The following is a 20,814-nucleotide window of genomic DNA, read 5'->3' as shown; positions in this document are numbered from 1 at the left end:
CCCTCCCGACTGAATTTTTTTTTTGCTCACCCGGTGGACAGGAAACGGATTTTTTTTTTTTAAGGATGGCCCAATTTCACAAAAAATTGCTACTCCTCCTACAGGAGTGATTGGATTTCAAACTCGTGCACAACAACAGTGGCTGGTATGAGCTACAGCCTCATTGAGGCTATTTTTACAAAATAATTTCAGATATTTTACTACGATGGAGCAAAAATAACCGATCACTGTCACAAAATATTTCACAATAACAGGCAAGTACTACAGGTAGTGGTGTTGTACTCGAGACCAGTCTCAAGACCACTTTTTGAAGGTCTTGATCTCATCTCGGACTTGACCTCATCTTTACTTGGTCTTGTCTCAGACGTGGAGGACTCTGGATTTTATTTCAAGACCAGTCAAGACCACAACTGCGGGGATTTCACTAAAGTGCCTGTGTATTGTCTGATTTATTTGTTAACATCGTCACTGTGAGTGGATGTAAAATTTCCTGCTTTCAATGCGACCAGTAATGTGACTCTCTCTACTAATTTGAAAATTTTCTTCCTGTTAACGGATGTCACCCCTCCCCCACCCCCTTCACACACACTGGTCTGGTCCTGGTCTTGGTCTCGATACGCTCTGGTTTAGGTGGTTTTCACTACAACACTCACAACGGCGATATCACACTTGAGCGTTTGAGCTCGTACCATATGTAGTGCAGAGTTACTCGTATCACCTCCAAGTTGCTTATTTTCTTGTCCTGAAGGGTTTTATTCCCCTTACCCCACAGCAACTTGACAGCAGTTACAATGTTTTATTTATTCAAGTACGACACGTGGTACTTTTTATCCATTTGTAGTTACATTTCATGTTGAACATCCTTGAAACAAGTTCTGAATTGGGTTATAGCAGCTATAAACGGTCATCTCTTCACCACAATCACTAGAATCTCTTTATTGCCATGGCGTAGCATCCGTCGTCCACAATTCAGTTAAATCGTATCTCCTCCGTCAGTTCTCCACGGATTTCCATTCTTTTTTTAAGATTTTTTTGGGCTTTTTTCACCTTTATTGGATAGGATAGTGTAGAGACAGGAAATGAGTGGGAGAGAGAGACGGGGAGGGATCGGGAAATGACCTCAGGCTGGAATCGAACCCAGGTCCCCGGATTTATGGTATGGCGCCTTATCCACCTGAGCCACGACGCCCCTGACGGATTTCCATTCTGATTGTTTTGTTTGAAAGAACTCATCACGGCACACAAAACTTGGTCCTTTTTTTTTGTCAATTTTTTTGCTAACGAGTTACTAATTAGACCAAATTAATGAATTTGAGGCCTCTCACTAGAATTGTACCTCCTCTCTGATTTCTCATCGATTGTTCTGATTTGATGTTTTGGGTCGATCTTCCCTCGGGGAGCAAAACCTAGTCATTTGTTTATTGATTTTCCTGTTGTAAACAATTTGTTTACAACTTTTTCAGTTAAATCGTGTCCCCTCCTTCAGTTCTCAATGGATTTCAGTTCTGATTTGTTTTATTTGAAATAACTCGGCCTTCTGTATAAAACTTGGTCATTGTACTGTCAAATTTTTGCGAACAAATTAGTAATCAGGTCAACTTTACGTATCTTCTGACTATTGTAGCTCCGCTCTCATTCAGTTCTGATCAATGTTTCGGGTCGATCTTCCCTCGGGGAACAAAATTTAGTCCTTTGTTGATCTTCCTGTTGTGAACAGTTAGTCGTGGAGGTTGATCCTCTCTCACATCGTTTGATGATTTGGTCGTCATGGTTGTTTTTGATGGCAGGTCAGATGAGCTGCTACAGCCTTGACTTGTGTTTTATTTTTGTGCTGTAGTTAAAAAAAAGTTGGAGCTTAATCTCGGAGTTTAACCTCCTTCCATAAACATTAAATAAATGTCTCCTTGTAGAAAACCGTATCAGTGATACACTACCGTTCAAAAGTTTGGGGTCACCCAGACAATTTTGTGTTTTCCATAAAAAGTCACACTTTTATTTACCACCATAAGTTGTAAAATGACTAGAAAATATAGTCAAGACATTTTTCTGGCCATTTTGAGCATTTAATCGACCCCACAAATGTGATGCTCCAGAAACTCAATCTGCTCAAAGGAAGGTCAGTTTTATAGCTTCTCTAAAGAGCTCAACTGTTTTCAGCTGTGCTAACATGATTGTACAAGGGTTTTCTAATCATCCATTAGCCTTCTGAGGCAATGAGCAAACACATTGTACCATTAGAACACTGGAGTGAGAGTTGCTGGAAATGGGCCTCTATACACCTATGGAGATATTGCACCAAAAACCACACATTTGCAGCTAGAATAGTCATTTAGCACATTAGCAATGTATAGAGTGGATTTCTGATTAGTTTAAAGTGATCTGCATTGAAAAGAACAGTGCTTTTCTTTCAAAAATAAGGACATTTCAAAGTGACCCCAAACTTTTGAACGGTAGTGTGTATATATATATTTTTTTTAGTCTTTAATTTTATAAATTGAAATGCAAATCCATATAAATGATTTGTTATAGAAATGATAACCTATTAGAACGTGCATGTGATCAATAATAAGGCAGTGATTTGAAGAGAGAAGCTGCTTTGCGTTGTAGTTTAGCTGTAACTGCCTGAAACAGCGCATTAGTGCATTAGTGCAGCTTCTCCGTGGACGAGAGAGAAATCCTCTCAGCTCAAGTTATCTGACCTGAACACTTGACACTCAATCACACTTTGTCCTCCCTCCTCCCTGTCTCTTGCTCTGCCTTTCTTTCCCACTTCCCACACACACACACACACACACACACTCAGACACACACTTGGCGCTGTCAAGGTTGCAGGATTGAAATCCTGCCTCTGATTTATCTCCTGTTTTCATATCAACATCGGCTCCACTTCCGCTGAACTGGCATTAAACCCGGGAGGAGAAGGAAAGGCTCCGAGGCTTTTTCAGGGACTGCTGGTACTCTCTGAGGGAGCACCGATGTGTGACTATCTCCCTCACACCTGGCCATGACGCTCAAAGCTGTTGAATTATCCTCAGACTGACAAACTCACTTTCTCCTCGCTGAGTGATGGCACTCCTCTGGAACCACCTCTCCGCCCGTACCATCATCCGGAACAGCATTAATTCTTGATCGACTGGACGAACCGGTAGAATTGAAAAGGAAGGAGATTACTTGGAACTTGGAAGCCATACAACACTACTACTACTCCTGAAGTCCTCTAAGGGACTTGGGAAGAGGTTGAAGAAGTCCGTGGTGGGAACATGAGGGCGTCTGTTGTGTTCAAGGAGCAACGTATTGTCTCTTGTAGCTGTGTGTGATGTAAGGAAGTGGATAGTTGTGCTGGAATGATGGCGGGGAGACTGCTCCTCCTTACCGTGTTGCTTCTGAGCACCTGGATAACACGTGGACTGTCCTGGGAAGGGGACAAGCCGGGGAAGAACAAGGGTGGGTGGAGATGGAAAGGGGACAGGTCTCGTAAGTAAACCACACCTCCCTTCACCACCATCACAACTTTCTCGCACAGAAACTTCTTTCTGTCTTAACTTCTTTCATCTTTCTTGGACGGTTCACTTGCTTTTGCTCTTTCGTGGAATGTGTCAATGGATACAAATATTGATATGAGTAGGAGGCACGCTATTAGGGCTCCTCCCCCCAATTTTATTTATATATATATTTTTTGTTTTGGAAGGAACCTTGCCAGAAAGTTTCACAGGGCATCAGGTTGAGACTTGAAGTGTGTGGCAATCAGGATGGGATCTTTTGTGAAACATGACACAAGCTTGGGTTTTTTACTTTCGTGTCACGGTTAGATATGAAGCATGCATGGCAAACTAAAACCATGTTGATTAACAGGATTACAGGGTGGTGTAGTGGTTAGCAGTGTTGCCTCACAGCAAGAAGGTTCTGGGTTCGAACCCAGTGGCCAATGGGGGCCTTTCTGTATGGAGTTTGCATGTTCTCTCCATGTGTGCTTGGGTTTCCTCCAGGTTCTCTGGTTTTCCCCCAAAGACATGCAGCTTAGGCTAACTGGTGGCTCTAAATTGACCGTAGGTGCGAATGTGGATAGTTGTTTGTCTCTGTGTCAGCCCTGCGATGATCTGGCGACTTGTCCAGGGTGTACCCCGCCTCTTGCCCATAGTCAACTGGGATAGGCTCCAGCTTGCCCGCGATCCTGCACAGGATAAGCAGTTATGGATGATGGATGGATGGATGGTTTCACAGGATTGTGTGGTGCTGCGTGATGTATTTACAGTATACCTTCATTCATCCCGAGTAACTGCCTGGTCAGGGTCATGCTGGAGGAAATTAGCCTCCTGGTTTATTTATATTTTGGGAAACCAAACCAGCTAAATATGTGCGGTGGATACGAACAAAACTATGTCGTAACTATGGGGGTGAAAGGGAAAAAAAACAACCAACCAACCACACGCATCTCAGGTTGAGCCCTATGACCTGGAGTGATATGGTTGAGGAACTGTCAGAGCCAGTATCCACACATCATGCCGACTTTTTCAGCATTTCTGTAAGCAGAAAAAATAGTCACTTTGGGTTTAAATTCAAATACAGGTAGTGGTGTTTGAGTGAGTTCCACCCCACATACAGTGTACCCAGAGCGCTTGGGGGCTTTGCTCAAGGGCACTTCAGCCATTCCTGCTGGTCCAGGGAATCAAACTGGCAACCTTTTGGTCCCATAGCTGCCTTCTCTAACTATTAGGCCATGGCTTCCCCTGGAACACCTGGAAACACGTATCGCATGACCATTCACATACACTGTTCATGTGCGTGCTGATATAAAGTCGATGCCACTTGTTTCCTTCCGACAAAGGCTCACGTGACACGGGTGTGACGAATCAACAACGAATACGTTGTGACTTCTAGGACCAAATCAGGAAGCAAACGTGGGTGTATACGTCATTGTTTCCAAATGATGTCACCACTAAAACATGACCTCGACGTTTTCAAACTAAAACGAGACCAGGAGTGTTTCCAAAAGTCTCAATTTTTGGCGCTTGAAAACTCCAGAATAGTGTGGACGCCAGGCGTAAACGTAACAAAAGTGACGCGTTTTAAAACTGGAATGCATTAATGTGGACGTAGCCTGAGAAACCAGAAAGCAAAACCTTTTCTTTTTTCGAAAGATTGTTACAAAGCTCTAGCACTAGAGACTCCTTATATAAAATGCAGAATAAATACCTCCTTACAGAAAACATCACCAAAGCAAGCTTTTTTTTAAAATGATTTATAATCCCACTCCAAAGGAAGGGGGTGTATACTGGTTTACCTCTGTCCTTCCGTCCATATCTGTCCGTCCGAAACACCCTTTTTCTCAGCAACCACAAATCATAGCCACTTTGTACTTGGTGCCACACTTCAGCTTGGGGTTCTTTACGGTGTATACCGTTTTCAGGTCTGCCGCGCATAGAGTTCCTGTTTACCGACTGAATGTATTTACGAAACGCACAGCATGGATTTATGAAAATTTCGTAACGTTTTTCTCAGCAACTACAAGTCACAACTGCTTGATATTTGGTACAGAGCTTAGGCATGGGGTTCTATACCTTGTATACCGTTTTCAGGTCTGTCGCACATCGACTTCCTGTTTCCCAACTGAATGCATTTACGAAACACACGGTGGATTTTGATGCTATTTCAATATGACTGCTATTTGAAATCCCTGGGGAGAGTCACTGCTCTTTATTTACTTGTTTCAGGGTTCATTATTTGTTGAAGTCAACATTGATAAGTGTCTTATTCTTTCAATTGCTTGCATTCTGATTAGCGAGAGCGGGGGGATACGTAGCTCACAGTTGATCTTGTTTGTCACCGAAACGCTTGTATTTCGTAAATAGCATGTTGTATTGTAGTGTTTGGGCAGCACGGTGGTGTAGTGGTTAGTGCTGTTGCCTCACAGCAAGCAGGTTCCGGGTTCAAACCTCACAGCAAGAAGGTTTCGGGTTCCTCCGGGTGCTCCGGTTTCCTCCCACAGTCCAAAGACATGCAGTTTGGCTAACTGGCTACTTTCAATTGCCCATGACCAAAAGCAGTGCAGGGGAGTGGCTAGCCAGCTGTATTTTCTTGGCCAAGAAACTCTAGGAAAGGGACCCCACACTGGACACATGAAGAAGATGATTGTAATGTTTATTATGATGCTCAGTTTCAGGAATCCCTCGTTTCTGTGGCGTAATAGAAACAACTGACCGAGCATCCTGGTCTTTTATACTGTAGGTTCCTCGGCTTGCGTTTGTGTGTTTTCTCTTCTTCTGAGCTGCGTTACGATTACAGTGCTGTTGAGTTGTGATTGAGAGCGCACACAAGTTGATACTGATGAGCTGTATATGCTGTTCAAAAAAAAAAAAAAAACACAAGCCGTAAAAGTAAACCCCTTTCAAAACATCCATTAGTACTGTTCAGCAGAGGTGCAGTGGGACAGAAAGCATGCACTTACCACAACATTGCACAATGTTCTTTACTGCCTCCATTGTTGACAAGACCCTTTCTTTTTGTTTTGTTTTTTCTCTTTGCCTGGGAATTTGATTGACTGCCAAGTAGACATGTGTGTTACGAGGCTGCAAAATTTGATGCTCCGTTTCCTTTTGGGATTTTTACACTCCCTTGTATGTTCCTAACACACAGACCGGCCTTATGGTCAGTTATTCCACATGGTTGATATCTTTGACCTCACTTTCTAACGCCGGAGCACCCTTTAAGCTCAACCCGAGCTTCTGGCTGTGTCACTGACCTTCTGAAACACATGGTACATTGCAAAGGAGCTTCACTAAATCATGCATTGTTAACCGTCTGTCTGGGTCAGTGCCATTTTTATTTTTTATTTTTTCCTTCATGGAGATTTATGGTTCAACGAGATCTCAGAGTTCGAGCCATCTGTAGCGTGACCTGACCTCTCCGTTAGGCCAGACTCTGAAACTTGCCTCAGACGGGCTTTAATGTGCACGCAGGTGTATTCTGATACACCAAAATACAATTTGCACTGCAACCCCACTATAACAAAGTCTTTTACGATGAACTTTTGCATATAACGAACTAAAGTTGTGTCCCTCGCCTTTAGTGACAATGAGTCGGAGTCTTCAAGAAAAACATCACTGTGTCACGTCCATGTGTGTTGGGGTTCGGCGCATGCAGCAGATTACAACGTAAATGCTGCGCCATTGGGACTAATTACCATGCACCTGTTCCGGATTAGAGTACAATCACAGTGTGCGATTATCAGGAATTTTTTTTTTTTTTAACACACAGAATTGGTGAAATATACATGCTGTACCGAGTGTCTCACATTACCAAGCCTTGGTATCTGTTGACTTTGTTTTGTATATTTGGACTCTGCATTTCGTTTTTGCCTCCGCCATTCTGTTTGTGCCTCGTGTGACCATTGCCCGTTTCACGACCCTGCCTTTGGCCTTGTCCACACGGCAACGGATTCAGGTGACTCCGATACAATTGCTTATCATTTAGGCCTGGTGTCCACACGGCACCGGCGTTTTGGGTGCCCAAAACGCAGTCTTTTTGAGAACGGGTTCCAGAGTGGAAAGATCTGGCAACGTTGCCGTTGCGAAGTCGTCTGGATGAGTAGAACGGATTTGTTTACGATGACGTCACAACCACATGGCTGTGAGTGCTTCACGCCGGGTAGAAGTGTAACGAACTCGATGCGAGTTGTCAACAAATCCTATAACTTGGTTCATGAAACGCGCTTACAAAATATTTTCACTGTGAATATTTATTGTGTAATGGTGCAAAGTGAGAGAGAGAGAGAGACTCTGCCCTTAGGGCAGAGTCAATCCCGCCAGCAAAAATAGGGAAAAAAAGGAGCGATCTCACCTCTTCAGATGTTGGTTTAAGTCCTACAATACATTCCTCAAAAAGGGCGTAGAAGAGCAAATTAATCCATCAACGTGTAGCATTCAATTTATTCCGGACCATTAAAGACACCGCCTTCCGCGAAGAATCATACGTCATCCTCGCCGCCATGTTGGATAGGTCAAAGCGGAGAATAAAGATTCATGTGCTGCGTTTAACTGTACCAACAGGTTTGCCGTCCAAACGAGATCACATGGGATTACCTTTCACAGGTGAGAAACAACAAATTAATCCATCAACGTGTAGCATTCAATTTATTCCGGACCATTAAAGACGCCGCCTTCCTCGTAGAATCATACGTCATCCTCGCCACCATATTGGATAGGTCAAAGCGGAGAATAAAGATTAGCTGCGTTTAACTGTACCAACAGGTTTGCCGTCCAAACGAGATCACATGGGATTACCTTTCACAGGTGAGACTGGAAAAATACTTTTCATTGTATTTGGTCATTATAATGTAATTTTACGAACAGATTTTCCTGACTTTGTGGCTAATATGAAGTCTCGCGCATAATAGTTTATGCGCATGCGTCCTTACTACTTCTATTGTTCTGGTGTCTCCGAAGGGACCGTCTTACAGCGCCCCTAGAGGTGTGGCATGTGTATTGCATCGTTTTCAGCAAGCGTTGCGTTGCCATATGGACCTGATATTTTACTGATCGTTGCCCATTTGGACGCGATATATTTTTAAATAACATCTCGTTGCCGTTGTCGTGTGGATGTAGCCTTTGTCTTATGTTTTTGACCTGTTTGCCTGCCTGTTGGAAAATAAACACCACTTCCTGCAATTACATCTTTACACGACACACTGAACCATGCACTCATCTTCCCACCAGAGACAATAAGTAATCAAATCCACAGTCAAGTTAACGATACTTGTTATTGGCATAAAACAAAGGATTAACGAGCCTCACTTAGGTGTCGATCACTAACAATTATCGAGAACGATGATCAAAGGATCGATAAAAGGATGAAATGATTGCTGATAATGCTAAACTTAACACCTAGTTAAAGTGCACCGGTGGTGTTTTTATAACCATAACCCCTGCTCCTTAAACTCTTATCTTACCCAGTGTGGTGGTGATCTCAATCAGCTACTCATCAGTAAGGCTGCAGGACTGGAGTTTAGACTCAATACTTTTTATGGAGTGACTTGAACTTGTTTCAAAATTACTAGCATTTGTGCTTGGACTTGTCTCGGTCTCGTTAATATGCTCCAGATCTCAACTAAGAGTTTGTAAAATGTTCTTGACAGGAAGTAACACATTTAAAAAAAATTACCCCATACCACAAAATATGGTGCTGAAATAAAGGTTTATCCTCAAGATGGTTGTTGATCTTGATTGTGATTCTGTCTCGCTGTTATTTAGCCTTGGCTCCTTTAAGACTTCCTGTTTAGTCCTGGTCTTGGATTCGGTAATGGTAACGGTCTTGACTCCAGCCTACAAGGGATTTCCACACAATTTAGACAAAAGTGTCCTTTACAAACAAAACTCTGTACAAACCCACACCATCTAAGCTATCTAATTTAGCTAGCTAATGCACTTCATTTAAATTCACCTCAATAACATTATACAAAAGGAGTCTGGTAGTTGAGGTACATGGATGTGCTTTTCTTGAGCACTGTTTGAACCAGGCACACGTAAACAAAGCTAAAAAATAAAATGTCCTGGGATTGGTTGATATGAATTAGAGTACTGATTAAATCAGTACCGTACCAGTGAGCGCTCATACTTGTTAAAGAATCAGTGTGCTCACGGGCGTCCCACAGGGTTCCGTCGTCAGCCTGTTTTTGTTTTGCCTCTACAACGCTCTCCTGTGCTTTATCTGAGAGATCCTTCGTACTAATAAGCATGTGAGAGCTTTTCAAAATGACAGGAGTGTGTCTCTGTTGGATAAATGTGTCCCGGAAGTGAGATCTGACGAGCTGTTTAATGATCTCACTCATAAAAGTTTCATCTAAACACACACACACACACACACACACACACACACACACACACACACACACACACACAGAGCAACACTAATTATATGCATGGGCACCTTGCCTATAAAGCCATACAAGCCAGTCATCATAATCTGCAGAGAAATTACACCTTAATGACTTTCTGTAACTGAATATGTCTCTTGTTGTCATGTAATACATTTCTGAGAAAATAAGAACAAGTACCGAAGGGATTATTATAAGTTCTCTGCCTTTTTTTGGCCAGTGACCGACCCAGAGCCACTCTATTTGAATGCATGATACGCAACCCATCAGCCAACAAGCTGCAATTCTTCCTTTCACCTGATGGTGGCAGCAGACTGTTCACACAGTAAGCTGAATTCCAAAAGTCTTTTTTGCTCACCTGGCAACACCTGCGAATGAATTTACTGATTGATTTGATATTGAGTCATGGCTTCAGCAGAAAGCACTGCAAGCTGGCCTAGTGGTTAGCGTGTCCACTTTGCAACCAGGAGATTGCGAGTTCTACTTGCGGTCGGGTCGTACCAAAGACCATTATCAAAAAAGTACTTCGTGCCATCTGGTGAGGCACCACAATACAGATGTGAGCAGGGAGTCAAACTCTCATGGTTACCAGAAGACCAGCCCCCCCACTGCAATCACAGCTATGCAATAGGCGAAAGGCAGAGGGTTACTGAAACGGAGGTTGGCGCCACCCAAATGCACCTCAAGGGCCTGGTTAGTACTGGGACAGGAGACTGCCTGGGGAGACCAGGGCCTGGAATGGGAGGGGCTTTGAGCAGCAACAAGCGCTAATTTAACAGTTGAAAGAGGCAAATTTACAAGAGCTGGAATCAAAAATATTTCCATATGGAGAGCTACAGGAAACGCATGTGCCTTGTGTGTCAAGAGACTGTTGTCACTTAAGCCTCGGTCACAACCGGCCGTACGTGCTCTTACGGCCGGTCTACGTGCAAAAAACGCAAGAAACGCACGGAGGGCGCGCGTGTGACGTGCTGATTTTCGAGCCGTAGACTGGCCGCAGAGGTTCTTCGTCATGTCAAACAAACTCTACGGGCGCTTACGTTTTTTTTCAGATTGCAAGACAAACTTACGGCCAACATGCGTCTTTCTCATCTCATTATCTCTAGCCGCTTTATCCTTCTACAGGGTCGCAGGCAAGCTGGAGCCTATCCCAGCTGACTACGGGCGAAAGGCGGGGTACACCCTGGACAAGTCGCCAGGTCATCACAGGGCTGACACATAGACACAGACAACCATTCACACTCACATTCACACCTACGCTCAATTTAGAGTCACCAGTTAACCTAACCTGCATGTCTTTGGACTGTGGGGGAAACCGGAGCACCCGGAGGAAACCCACGCGGACACGGGGAGAACATGCAAACTCCACACAGAAAGGCCCTCGCCGGCCCCGGGGCTCAAACCCAGGACCTTCTTGCTGTGAGGCGATAGCGCTAACCACTACACCACCATGCCGCCCCTGCGTCTTTCTCCATGAACAAAAAAAAAAACCGCAGCGATTTGGGAAACGCCAAAAATTGCACGGCCAAAAAATCGTATGTCCGGTTGTGACCTAGGCTTTAGGAATTTAATATCATGAGAAATAACATTATGAAACAAAGCTTGGGTAATGGATCAAATGAAGCACTGAACGTTAGAACTAATTAGATGCGATGCCTCTAACCACTTGGCATGGAAAACCTTTTAATGGATTCTTGGAGGTGTCCTTAACTAAAGCGGTCAGGGTCATTTATCCTGGAAAAAGGCATAAATTTATGAATATCATCTTGTGTTCCACGACTTCAGCTCTCGGGGGATAACCTGCTGCTCCACTAAAATCAAATTGGAGCTCTAAAATATTTTGGTGACCGGCCCTTGGGTATTTTGATGTGGTCTAATCTGGCCTCCTAAGAAACTAGAAGGACACTTGGTAGAGTTGAGCCCATACCTCCACCAAATCACATGTTTTCAAAATCAAAATTGAATCACTTGAACCTAGGATAATACTAAAGCTGTCATCCAGATCACTTCACTACTTCTTGAGTTACGTTGGGAAGAGACAAACAAATCCTGGATCCACATGTGTCTGGAGTTTCATCAAAATCTAATTGGTGCAGGGCCGCGTTAACCCTTGCCGAGGCCCTGGGCAGACACACCCCCGAAGCCCCACCCCCGCCTGCGCTCAGCAGATTCACCCCCTCAGACGTGCCTGTCTAACTAGACACAGAAACTTAAATAATGACTCTGGCACAATTAGAAATACTATTGAACGATAAAACTTTATATTAGTGCTGTCAAGCGATTTAAAATATTTAATCGCGATTAATGTCGCGACTGGCATAGTTAACTCGCGATTAATCGCACATTTTTGTCACATGAAAAACCATTGTAATTCTCTTATCAGCATAAAAAAAGTGAATGGGCTTGCTTTGTACCAATGTTTTTTTTTATTGCAAAGCATAACACGTCTTGAGACAGCCACTGCAAAGTGAACCTAAGCCGAGCACCGGTGCTGGCAAAAGAACCAGGAGTGAAGTGATCTACTGCTTGAGTTAGTCTACAACTCACAGTGATGGTAGGCTTGACATGCTTGATTATAATATAAAGTACACTATTATATTAAGTTTAAGTTGTTCGTTGATAAATATTGCATTGAATCTCATCTTTACTGTTTCAGCTCACTTAACACATTTTGTACTTTTACACTTTCTGCCTGTTGATGCGTCGCGCTGTCCAATCAGAGGCGGCCAAATTTGCATATTACAGGAAGGATTTCTGGGATAGCATTGAGTTTACAGTTCAGAGGGATCTGGCTTCTTTAGACGCTGTCTTCTTAAAACTGAATGAATATTTAAAAAGAGCCAAATGAGCCAGTCTTTTGAACGGCTCTTTTCAAAGAACGGATCACAAAGATGCGGATCCCATCAAAGAGCCATGAATCCCATCTCTACTAGCGCGCCCTGCCCGCGCTGGTTCTTTGAGGGAGGAGGGCAGAGGACTCTGGCTGTGCGGGACGTGGCATTAAGGCCTCTGCATGCTCTTGCGACAAGGCTTTCGCAGATAGCTTTTCGCAGACAGTTGTAATTTATTGTTGAGCGGGGGAATAGGCGTGCGCGATGTTATTCACCGGCACAATGCAAGGGGGCGCGAAGTCGCTAGGAGTAGTTGGTGGGTGTGGTTAGTGGAGTGTTTATCCTCCAGTTACTTATAATGACTAGAACTTTTTTTTTTTTTTTATAATGACTAGAACTGGAGTCGTATAGATGTCCGTACTTCCTCAATCAACCGCTCTTCATGCTGCTCCATCGTCGCTCGTGTTTTTAAAAATGCCGGTCGTGAAAACAAAACAAACCGGGAAAGTAGGGAAGCGGAAGTGCGTGTACAGCGGGTAGAGTGGACCAATCAGAGCCCTCTTGTCTGTGGCGCTGTCTGCGAGGCTTCTGCAGTGGTCACAATTTTTGGGAGGTGCGCGCAGAGCGTCTGCGAAGGTGGGGGGGGCTACGCAGACACCGTCTGCGAGGACTGGGTTGTCAGCATAAATTGGCCTTTACAGTCTAGCTGCTATCGGTTTTCTGTTCCAAGTTCCTGGCAGTTTCAAAAGCTTATGAAAAACCTACATCATGTCACAGAGCGTTAATCTCGCGATAAAAAAATTATCGCCGTTAAAATTGAGTCAAGTTAACGCGTTAATAACGCGACATTTTTGACAGCACTACTTTATATCCATCAACACCTACTTAATCGAGAAAAAGCAATGGTGAAATAGGCAACTAATCCATCAGACATCACGGTTAACAAGTCTGGTTCACTGAAGTTTAGCCTCAAGAAGCCTTTGAATGAGTGAGTCAATGAACAACATGTCAAGAACATCACCTCAGCCTACAACAGTTTCTTTAGGATTCAGAACAAGAACATTCATTTGGTATATAACCGTTCGTTTTCATTTTGGAATCCAGGCAACTTTTAACTTGTGAAAACAAAGAGCGATAACAAAGAAAAATATCTTGCTTCTCAGAAATAAATCTCAAAACGTTAGGCTATGTGAAACATTTAATCCTTTCACACACGTAATGTCCCAAACAGCAGTGGCACACAGCTTTGCGCATTCAGTTTGACAGCCATGGGTCAACTTACAAGGGCACTTTCCTACTTTTCTGGAAAGCGAAGTCATTAATTAAATCATTGAACTCAAGCTGGCGTAGCGTGTGAAGACATGGTGGACAGTGATCATATTGACAATGACGGATGATTTATGCGACGGGACAAGGTGGGCCTCCTTACGGGTGGCGAAATGCATCGAAAATGTTATCAATATGATCAAAACTTCTGAAAATATCGTTTCACGTTTTCCGATCTCGCTACCTCCGAGGCCCCCTAGTGGCCGAGGCCCCGGGCAGCTGCCCATGAAGCCCATTAGGATAACACGTCCTTGAATTGTTGGTTCCTTTGCCCATGGCTCACCTTTCCTCCAAATTTCATCCAAATTTGTTCACAACTTTTTGTGTCATGTTGGGAACAGGCAGACAAGCAGAGGCGAAAACATTAACCTCCTCCAACAACACAGTTGGCAGAGGTAATGGTAGTAGTTTGACAGTTATTGTTGATATTTAATATTACGTTCATCTAATTTTGGTTCTGGTGAGTGGGTCACTTGCACAAACAGCTGTGATGAAGCAACGTTTCTGCTACCGTACCAACCTGAAATTGATTATTTCCTCCAACAGCACGCCCCAAAGAACTGTATTCAACAGCAACTTGTCATCAATTATATTTTTTTTATGAATTAAAGAACAACACTAACACTCTCTCGCAGGTTAGAGAAGGAGGAACAGGGAGGCAGGCTTGATAACTCCTGGTGCACTTTCATTTTTTTTCTAATTTCGCTCTTCAGTGACTTCGATTTCTTTTCTCTCTCTCTCACTCACACACACACACACACACACACACACTGTGCTAAGAAGCTCATTCTCTCTCTCTCTCTCTCTCTCTCTCTTTCTCTCTCTGTGAGTACTGTCTTCTCTCTGAAGGAACACAGAAAGCAAGATTCAAAAGCAAGATTTTTATTTGTCATATGTGGCAGATCACAGACTCCAGGGACACATGTCGGCCCGGGGGCATTTTGAGTTACTGACAGATTCAGAAAGTACAGTTTCTAAGCTTTCCAATGATGCCTTCCATGTGGAGATCTGACAATATTTGAAGAATGTGTGGCCTTTTGAAAGTGTATACTTCTTAAAACAGAAAAGGGAGAAAATCGCCCTCAAAGTTTTCCATCTCAGCTACTCTGGGTGTAGGGCGGGCGCATAATGGTGCTCATCTGCATGATATTAAGGAAAGCCCCACCCCCTACTAGCTAGCACGATGCTACTTTCATGTAAACAAAACGTCAATTTTCCTTCCATGCAAAGTATGCCCAACACAATTATGAAGTACAAAAATAAGTCCTAAAGTATACTTTAACGTTTTGTGGTTGAAAAATTACTCACACCGTAAGAAAGAAAGATAGCACGATGATGACACAACTAACACAACACTAGTTTCATGTAAAGCCTCGGTCACAACCGGCCGTACAGTACGCGCTCCTACGGCCGGTCTACATGCAAAAAACTCAAGAAACACACGGAGAGCGCGTATGAAACGCACGAGAGCGCACGTGTGTTGTGCTGATTTTCGAGCCGCAGACCGGCCGCAGAGGTTCTTTGTCATGTCAAACAAAGTCTACGGGCGCTTACGTTTTTTTCAGGTTGCAAGACAAACTTACGGCCAATGCACGTCTTTCTCCGTGAACAAAAAAAAAGCAGCGATTTGGGAAACGCCAAAAATCGCACGGCCAAAAAATCGTACGTCCGGTTGTGACCTAGGCTTAACCAAACCACAACACTCTCCGTTACATGCAAAAATAACCACACAGCCTTAGATTAATAAACTCACCCCATCAGAAAGAGAAACGGCGCCTTGCACACACCAATGCCTCCGATGGAATAATGTAATCCTAGAACGGTCCATGTATCATCCGATCATTCAAGTATTCCATTCAATCTGGAAAACGAGGTTGCGTTTTTTTTTTTTTTTTTTTTGCTAGAAATGGTGATCTCCGATGTAAATACCGTGTGTCTGTTTGCTTCGCGGTGTTTCAGCTCCTCTGCGCTCTGTTTAGTAACTCATTCCATAGTGAAATCACACGCCTGTATGCAGTTAAGTAGCCATGCGCTCAGCTCGTATCATACAGCTGATTCGCGAAAAAAAAAAAAAAAGACTTAAATCATCATGTGAATGGCCCATATGGTAATTTACCCACACCCCCCAGCAGGCTACAGTCCTGACAAAAACGAGACAATTTGCAACAAAAAAATGGATGCTTTTCCAACAAAACAATCTATTATCTGAAATACTGATTGCATTCTTCAAGATCTCAACTTGCACATGATGGAAAAAAACAAAAATCACAAATTTCGAAAAAAAATGCTTCTTTTGCGATTATCTTTGATTCGTTTCGGCCGACGTGTGTCCCTGGATTCGGTGAGGGGTCACATATACACAATAACAGACACAGCGGCTTATTATTGGGTAATGAAATTCTTATTTTGCAACTGCCCGACCAAACTACACTTACCAATATAAAAAGAAATATATATATAATATGAGAAATATAAAGTGCATATGGAATGCAAAATATAAAGGTAGAGTGAAAAATGAAGATAACATCGGTGAAACTCCTCACGTTACCTGCCAGTTCTACCATTCTCGCACCACCAATGGCTGATGCCCAGCCACGCCCCCACTGCCACAAACATGTCTTTTTTTTTTTTTTTTTTTTTTTTTTTTTTTTTAAATCCATCTCTTTGGTTGTGGACCGTTCTTGAAACAAACTGGTTATCACTTGCATTATAGCAGCTCACTTTCTCTTGAAGTGAAATAAAAATTCAGAGAAACCACAAAGACAACCAACCAACCAACCATTCACACCTACGGTCACCAATTAGCCTAACCTGTTTGTCTTTGGACTGTGAGGGAAACCAGAGCACCTGGAGAACATGCAAACTCCACACAGAAAGGCCTCTGTCGGCCACTAGGTTCAAACCCAGAACCTTCTTGCTGTGAGGCCACAGTGCTAACCACTACACCACCGTGCCGCCCTAAACCACAAAGAGTGAAGTTTAACTTGAAGTTAAAGGGTTTCCTCTGACACTGGAGACTCCTTCCATTAAATAAATAAATGTATTCTGGTAGAAAACTTCACCACTTAATGACTATTAAATATAAAATACTTAATAGCAGCATGGTTTTATTATTCGGCTGAGACAATGTTCCATGTGCACTCTGCAAATCCCAGTTTGTTTGTTTTTATTTGATCCCCATTAGCTTTTGCAAAGCAGCGGCTATTCTTCCTGGGGTCATTCATATTCACAATTGACAAATACAAACATGAGGCACACAAAATGACTAGACATGACATACATATCTAAATAACTAACTAACTAAATAAATAATGCAGACAATACGTAAACGTTTTCTCATAAATCATCACTAAAGATTACAAACATATAAATAACATGAGAGACAAAACAAAGAAAAAGAAAAAAAAGAAGACAGCTGCATCACTTAAAATTGATATTCATATAGTGACTTTTAATTTGTATTTTGAAGGAATGAGAGGTTAACTGAGTAATGTTGTAAGGTAGTATATTCCATTCATGCATTGCCCTATAAATAACTGAATGTTGCAATGTTGTCCTGGATCTAGGTAAAGGCCCAGTCACACAGCCGATCACGCATAAATCGCGTATAAAGTTGGCTTGTGCGTGATTGTCAGTGGAGAAATTGACCATTTTTGGGGGGTGTGCGTGGTCGAAAATCACCGATTAATTGCGCATGAACTACGTACAAATCACTTACAATCACTTACAAATCACGCACATCAGCGCATAGGGTCAAAAGAGGGACAATTTCTGGTTTTCATTGACGAACACTCCACGCATAAACTGCGTATGAACCACGTATAAGCACGCATGAACCGCACACTAGCACTGATGAACGACGCATAGAGCGCGCATGTCAGTGGATATCAGTGAAATGTACGTGTTACTACAGCGAGACATGCGTGATATGTGCGTTATTCGTCAGTGAAAAGTCATCGACGTGCGCGGTAGCGGTAAATTTCTTGCGATCAACCACTAACGGTCCACGCATATGTCGCGCATTGTCCGCGTCAGAACTACGGCAAAGGACGCACGAATTACGTTACATGGCGCACAATCGCGCATACTTGTGCGTGATCAATATTTTTGAGCAGCTCAAAACCTGGAATCGCGCACAAACCCGATTCGTCGAACATCCACTGACAACTACTGATGCTCCACGTCAAAAAAACTTATGAATTACGCACAGCACTGATGAATCGCGCACGACTCGAAATTTATGCGCAATTCATGCGTAAATCGTAAGTTTTGGCTGTGTGACTGGGCCTTAAGGTGAAACACCCACCAACTGCATGTCTTGTTGAATGAGTATGGACCAGTGAGCTAAAACAGAGATTTCTATATATTATCAGCGGTGATTTTGTAATTATGACATTCTTAATAAAAACCATAAGTAAAGACAAAAACCTATTTCTTACATCTAACTACCCTAAAGATTTATGCATTTTAATAACATTTGTTCTCCAATTACAAGAAAGAGCTACTCTTGCCACTTTGTTCTGGACCAATTGTAATCTCCTTATATTGCTCAAAGATGTCGAGGGCCATACAATAGAACAATAATCCAGGTTTGATAACACCAGAGCCTGAATTACTTGCTTAACCAGTAAGTGCGTAAGGTACTTGGCACATCTTTTAATTATTGACAGTGCATTTCCCATTTTAGTAACAACCTTCTGTATGTGTTTATCCCAAGATAATTTATTATCAATTATGACTCCTAAAAGTTTTACTTCTTCAAGTTGTTTTATCACTGTATTATTTATTATAATGTTGAGCATTGGTTTAGAACTCAGAGTGGTTAGTACCAATTACTATACAATTAGTCTTAGACACATTCAAAATCAATTTATTGTTGTTAACCCAGTCTACAACCTTTGCTGTCTCACCTGCTAGTTTTGCATTTAAATCATTCACATTTGCTGCAGCTAAATATATAGTAGAGTCGTCAGCGTACATTGAAATATTAGCATTAGTTAACACCAATGGTAGGTCATTAGTAAATATGGAATAAAGGAGAGGGCCTAAGCAACTCCCTTGAGGCACTCCATGCTTCAGTTATGATGTCAGAATAACTTCCATTAAAGTATACCATTTGCTTTCTGTTACTTAGATAGCTATTGACCCAGAGCAGAGCTGACTCAGTAAAACCATAATATTTTAGTTTTTCCAATATGATGATTTAAGAATATCAAATGCTGCAGAGAAATCCAAAAAAACAGCTCCTATAATGTGACTCTGTTCCATTTCCCTTTAACCAGTCATCCACCATTTGTGTTAAGGCCTTAGCAGTTGAATGTTTACTCCTATATGCGTGCTGGAAATTGGTCATAAGCTCATTTTTAACAAAATAAGACTGAATCTGTTCATGTACAATTTTCTCCACTATTTTACTTAAAATCGGCAACAAACTAATGGGTCGACTGTTAGTCTCAGAGAAAGGCAGTTTATTATTTTTAGGTAAAGGCACAACTTTGGATATTTTCCATGATTGTGGACATTTATTTTCCTTGAAACATAAATTAATAATGTGCGTAACCATAGGCGCTATTAAGAGTGACCTTTTTTCTAAGAACAGCCCAAAAAGAGCATATTCAGGAAACTCACCATCTCAGAATTTAATCACAATTTGTTATTATAGAGTCTAGGGATAGGAATAGAAAATTTTACTAACCTTGACCAGATTAACCCCTTCCCGGCCGGATGGGCCACGCCCAAAATTTGGAGGTCCGACCACGGGTATGACATTCATGTTGGTTTAAATTGAATATTCTCAAAGATCCCATGATTCTGATTGCTTTTTCTGTTATAAATTGCTTCCAAAAAATTTGTGGGGGTGCGAAGCGTATCCACACTAGCGCCACCTACATTTGGCATGGACGACTATCTGGCTACCTAGAATTAAGGCTCCAAATAAAATATGCAACTATATCCCAAGGATTTTTTTGTTGTTTTCTACTGCTGCATATGTAAGTAAGCTAAATCAAATGAGAAAACAATGGGACTAGTGAGAATAATTTAGAAAATCTAATAAAAAATAATGAAAATCCTTGCCGACACCCTACTTCGGGCCACGCCCACAAAAATATTCTCACTATCCCATACAAACAACTAGTTCTAAAAGTTGAACCAAAAGGTAGTCTATCTATTCCAAATAGAAAGTTTGTGGGTAACATTGTTGGTAGGCTAATATTAACACATTTATAAGCTTGATTTTCCATCTTCGCCCATGGCATTTTGACCCCTAAACTGTACCTAGATGTGGATAAACTGATCTATGATACTAGAAGTTTTATTGGAATTGTATTTTCTGACTTCTTTTCTGCTATTTATAAAATATTTTAGATGTTATTGTACTTCACAAAAATACATACACTTACTGAAAGTGTAATGATATTTAAATTTTCACCGACTAGGTATCTTGTAACACAGCAACATTGAGGCCTTATCAAAGTGACAAAAATTTTCTGCTTCTCAGCTTGGAAAAGATCACTTCATGGTCACTGAAATTTTAGCCAATTTATCATTGAAAGAGGTCTTAAAATGGGTTAGAGTCATATTATAGATCTCATGCACACTACTATATATGTTGGTATCCTAGACAAAGGAATAGCATTGTAGTGCTCCAAATGACGTTACAACGTAGTCTTGCCTACGTTACGCAGTTTGCAGACTAGAAGAACACTGGTATTTTGCATTGTGTAAGCCCAAGTAGCTGTGTGGGTAAGTTTTCTCTTTACACTTCAATTTGGTTTCATAATAATTGAT

This window comes from Neoarius graeffei, chromosome 17 (genome assembly GCF_027579695.1).
Source record: "Neoarius graeffei isolate fNeoGra1 chromosome 17, fNeoGra1.pri, whole genome shotgun sequence".
NCBI classification, from domain to species: Eukaryota; Metazoa; Chordata; class Actinopteri; order Siluriformes; family Ariidae; genus Neoarius; species Neoarius graeffei.
Note: the sequence above shows the minus strand (reverse complement) of the source record.